The sequence below is a fragment of the Babylonia areolata genome, chromosome 6 (assembly GCF_041734735.1).
Source record: "Babylonia areolata isolate BAREFJ2019XMU chromosome 6, ASM4173473v1, whole genome shotgun sequence".
Classification (NCBI taxonomy): Eukaryota; Metazoa; Mollusca; class Gastropoda; order Neogastropoda; family Buccinidae; genus Babylonia; species Babylonia areolata.
The window spans coordinates 27,388,231-27,393,230 of record NC_134881.1 but is presented as its reverse complement, the minus strand read 5'-3'; positions in this window follow the sequence as shown (position 1 = coordinate 27,393,230).

Genomic DNA, 5,000 nt, shown 5'->3' with positions numbered 1-5,000 from the left:
CCACCCTCTTTGAACAAATAAATAGATAAGTAAATAAAAAGATAAGTAAATGAAAAAAAGGGTAAAATAAGGAAATAGTCAGGAAGCGAATCAACTAATGTGTAAGTAAAACGGAAAGTTAGAAATGAAATAATGAACAGCTGGATGAATCAAGCAATAGACGAATAAAAACGAAGGAATAAATGAATAAACGAACAAATACACAAGTAAAGAAAGAAAGAAAGAGAAAAAAAAGGAAGAAAGAATGAAAGAAAGAAAATAAATAGAAAAAATATTCGTAACAGTGTACGAGGAGGACTTGGACTGTCAGATCTGACAACTTTTGCTGTGGCTTCGAGGCTGGCCTGATTCCGAAAACTCGGAAATGCTGCTTGTTCTTACTTTTCTCTGTTTCAAGATGTTGATGTATGTGTACTCGTGATCATCTTGACAATCTCGACGTCAAATATGTTCTGGACAGAGGTACTTCTGGATTACAAAACACGTTTCTACAAAACGTATAGAATAGAATTGAATAGAATAGAATATGTCTTTATTACCAAGTGTACCGGAGTCATAAGGAATATTGGGGGGGGGGGGGATATTACATAACAAGATACGAACATAAATCGAAAATCATTCACACACACACACACACACACACACACACACACACAGACACACACACACACACACACACACACACACACACACACACACACACACAGACACACACACACACACACACACACACACACACACACACATTGTATTGTAAAGACTTACCAGAACATCTTGCGTAAGCAGCTTTGTATTACCGAAGAATCCAAACAGGGCAAAATATTATCAAATCTGGAAAGTGCGTACGACCTTGTGAACCGTTTCCCCAGTCCATACTTCACACCATCCCCCTCCCCCGTCCTATCCCCCCAAACCTTCCACCCCCTCCCGTATCTCTTCCTCACTGAACCCCCCACCCCACCCCCCTCGCGCCCCCTGCATTGTATTCCCTCGCACACTGTCCACCAAATCCTTCTTTTTCTTCTTCTGCGTTCACTCGTATGCACACGAGTGGGCTTTTACGTGTATGACCGTTTTACCCCGCCATGTAGGCAGCCATACTCCGTTTTCGGGGGTGTGCATGCTGGGTATGTTCTTGTTTCCATAACCCACCGAACGCTGACATGGATTACAGGATCTTTAACGTGCGTATTTGATCTTCTGCTTGCATATACACACGAAGGGGGTTCAGGCACTAGCAGGTCTGCACATATGTTGACCTGGGAGATCGTAAAAATCTCCACCCTTTACCCACCAGGCGCCATCACCGTGATTCGAACCCGGGACCCTCAGATTGACAGTCCAACGCTTTAACCACTCGGCTATTGCGCCCGTCGTCCACCAAATCCCCCGAAGAGGTGCTAATAAACAGGCGAAAATTAAGCAGTTTCATTTTTCGTCTGTTTTGGTTTTGGAATGCTGAATCCTGGAAGCATGTTTGTTATAATGAATTCATGGAACTGTATGATCAGTCATTGAAGAGGACAAAAGTTGATGTGCAAGGTAACAGTAAATAATGGGTGATAGTAGTACGTAATCGTCGGAAATGAAATCCACGAAAATAAAAACACAAAGCCGCTTGATCCAGTAAACCTACTCTCTCCCCCCGCCCCGCCCCCACCATCATCACCCTTTGCCGTCTTACTCCGTTTTCTCTCGTACGACCTCCATTTTCATCTCCTCCACCCTCCATGTCCTATCACCTCCCACTGTAGTACACTTACCCTATCCCTGCACCCCTTACCCCCCTCCACTGTCCTATTCTCTCCTCATATCTCCTCCCCATGGCACCCCCCACCCCCCATATCCCCCGCCCCCTCCGACCCCACCCCGAATATCGTCTGTCCTACTTTCTTCCCTATTTCCACTCGCCCCTCAAACTGTTCCCCAGTTCTACTCCACATTTTCTGTCCCTATCCCCCAAGACCTCCCACCCCTTCCCCTTAGATTTCCACTACCCTCACTATTCTACTCCCCCCCCCCCCCGTCCGTCTTGCACCCTCCCTCTTACAGTAACTATTCACCTGACCTAGTCTATCCCAGGCGCTTTGCACACACACACACACACACACACACACACACACACACACACACACACACACACACACACAGAGAGAGAGAGAGAGAGAGAGAGAGAGAGAGAGAGCAACAAAAAGAAGACAAAACATTTTCCTCCAAAGAACGGAGAATTAGATTTATTGGAGGTGATTCCTGCAGAGATCGCCCTAACTGACAGCTAAATTCTGGCAACATTTTCCAGGTCAATGCAGCCCCTAAAACATTATGAACATCGTAATGTCAAGTTGTACCTACCATTGGAGAAAATGAAAGTGTTTCAAGAGTGTTTTTTTTTTTCATGGTATTGTCGAGAGGTTTTGATTTTGTATTTGTATTTCTTTTTATCACAGCAGATTTCTCTGTGTGAAATTCGGGCTGCTCTCCCCAGGGAGAGCGCATCGCTACACTACAGCACCACCACCCCCCCTTTTTTTTCTGCGTGCAGTTTTATTTGTTTTGTTTTTTTCAAATCGAAGTGGATTTTTCTACATAATTTTGCCAGGAACAACGCTCTTGTTGCCGTGGGTTCTTTTACGTGCGCTCAGTGCATGCTCCACACAGGACCTCGAACTAGAGACCAATCACCACTCAAGGTCTAGTGGAGGGGGAGAAAATAGCAGCTGAGCCGTGATTCGAACCAGCCCGCTCAGATTCTCTCGCTTCCTAGGCGGACGCGTTACCTCTAGGCCATCACTCCATATGGACTGCTTTGATGACATGGTGTTCATGATTGACCAGGGGATATTTCTGACTGACAGTCAGCAACGGATAATGAAGGAAAGATGCATAGCTGTATTTATCCTCCCTCTCCCCAGAAACGAAAAAAACAAAACAAAAGAAACAAACAAACAAAAAACAAAAACCAACAACAACACTGTCGCCACATCCTTATCACAAAGCTTAGCCATGGTAGAACAGTACATAAACGTAGCCTTCCAACAACCACTCTTTGTTATAAATGTATTCACAAATCTGCCCCTTCCTATCTCTGTGGCTGCCTTCACCTCTACACTCCATTTCGCTCTCTACGATCGGCTTCGGATCCACTCTGTTTACGCATACCCAGATTCAAACACTCGACTGTTGGCCGCCGTTCTTTCTCTGTCTCTGGACCTTGTAATCGGAATGAACTTCCTCTTTCGCTTCGTCAGGTCTCCACACTCAGCTCTTTCAAGTCTCTGCCTTAAAACCCACATCTTCCCAAAATAGCCGCCCTTCCCTGCCTCTTCCTTGTCTTCATTTTTTTTGTTTTATTTTCTTCTAGTTTTAGAGTTATGCATGCGTGTGGATGACTGGTGCGAAAGCGCTTTGATTTGTCTCTGCACAAGATTCAGCGCTATATAAATATTATAATAATTATTATTGTTAACCATCCAGTGTCCGTGATAAACTTGTCCCGAGAGGGAGATTCCTGACAATGTAATCTATTTCCCGTTCTCCCCGTCACAACCGGTCGCAGTCTTCTCCTTTTAGCAACAGCCGATATAAAGACTCGATGGAACTGTCTTATCGCCGAAATCTCATCAACGAAGAGCAATAGAGATTGCCTTACTGGCGTTTTTTTTTTTTTTTTTTTTTAGTTCTCGTTTTGTTTTTCGAACTTTTTCTTGACTCGGTGGCGACTGCACGGAAGTGGAGAGTGACGCAAGTGTCAAGGGTGTTTTTTTTGTTTTGTATTTTTTTGTCGAGAGGCTTTGGTCAAAGAATTGTTTTGGTGATTGAATCAGGGAATATTTCTGACTGACATCAGCAGCGGACAATGAAGAAAAGATGCATAGCTATATATATATATATAATATATATATATATATATGTATACCAGTATATATATAGAACAATGTGTGTGTGTGTGTGTGTGTGTGTGTGTGTGTGTGTATGTGTCTGTGTATGTGTCTGTGTGTGTGTGTGCGTGCGCGTGCGTGCGTTTGTATGTGTGTGTGTATGTTTGCGATTGTGCGTGTGTTTGCGTGCTTGCGTTTGTGTGTGTGTGTGTGTGTGTGTGTTTGTGTGTGTGTTTGTGATTGTGTGTAGGTCATTAATACTTAATGATTTTTTTTCTTTGGTAAGAGTGATGTTATATTTCCCCAAATGCCACCATCTGTGATAAAAAAAAGAAGTAAATTTACCTGGGGAAAATGAGGAGGGGAATAGAAAACGAATCAATCAATTAGTAAGTAAGACAGAACGTTAAAGATCCAAATAATGTACAAATCATTCAACAAAAATTAAGTAAACAAATGAAATACATAGAAGAATACATAGAAAATAAGTAAGTAAATAATCAAAGCTATATATATATATATATATATAATATATATATATATATATATATCTCTCTGTGTGTGTGTGTGTGTGTGTGTGTGTGTGTGTGTGTGTGTGTGTGTGTGTGTGTATACTGATGGTAGTTTAGTACAAAGACATAGGCTTCTGATCCCCCTGTGTTTCTGATGATCTTGTACCGGTCGCGAGATTCCTGACAACGTAATTTTCCCTCCCCCGTTCTCCTGATCACAACGCAAACCTCTCCTTATACCCATGGCCGATGTAAATCCTCGATGGAACTGTCTTATTGCCGAAATCTCATCAACGAAGAGCGATAGAGATTGTCCTGCTGGTGTTTTGAATGCTGTTTTATTCCCAGTTCAATATTACTTCAGATTAGATGGCCACTGGAGGGAATGTTGCTTGTGTCAACTGTTATGTTGCTTGTGTCAACTGTTTTGGGTTTATTGATTGTATTGATGTCTTGCCTCTGGCGGATCACTGGGGAATATTTGTGACTGAAGTCAGCACAGCACCATGAAATATAGCTTTATACTTTCTCTCTCCAAAGGAAATAATACTTTACCACAATAGTTAACATCGTGAAGCATAGCCAGACCTTGCGTACACTTTAAGGGTGC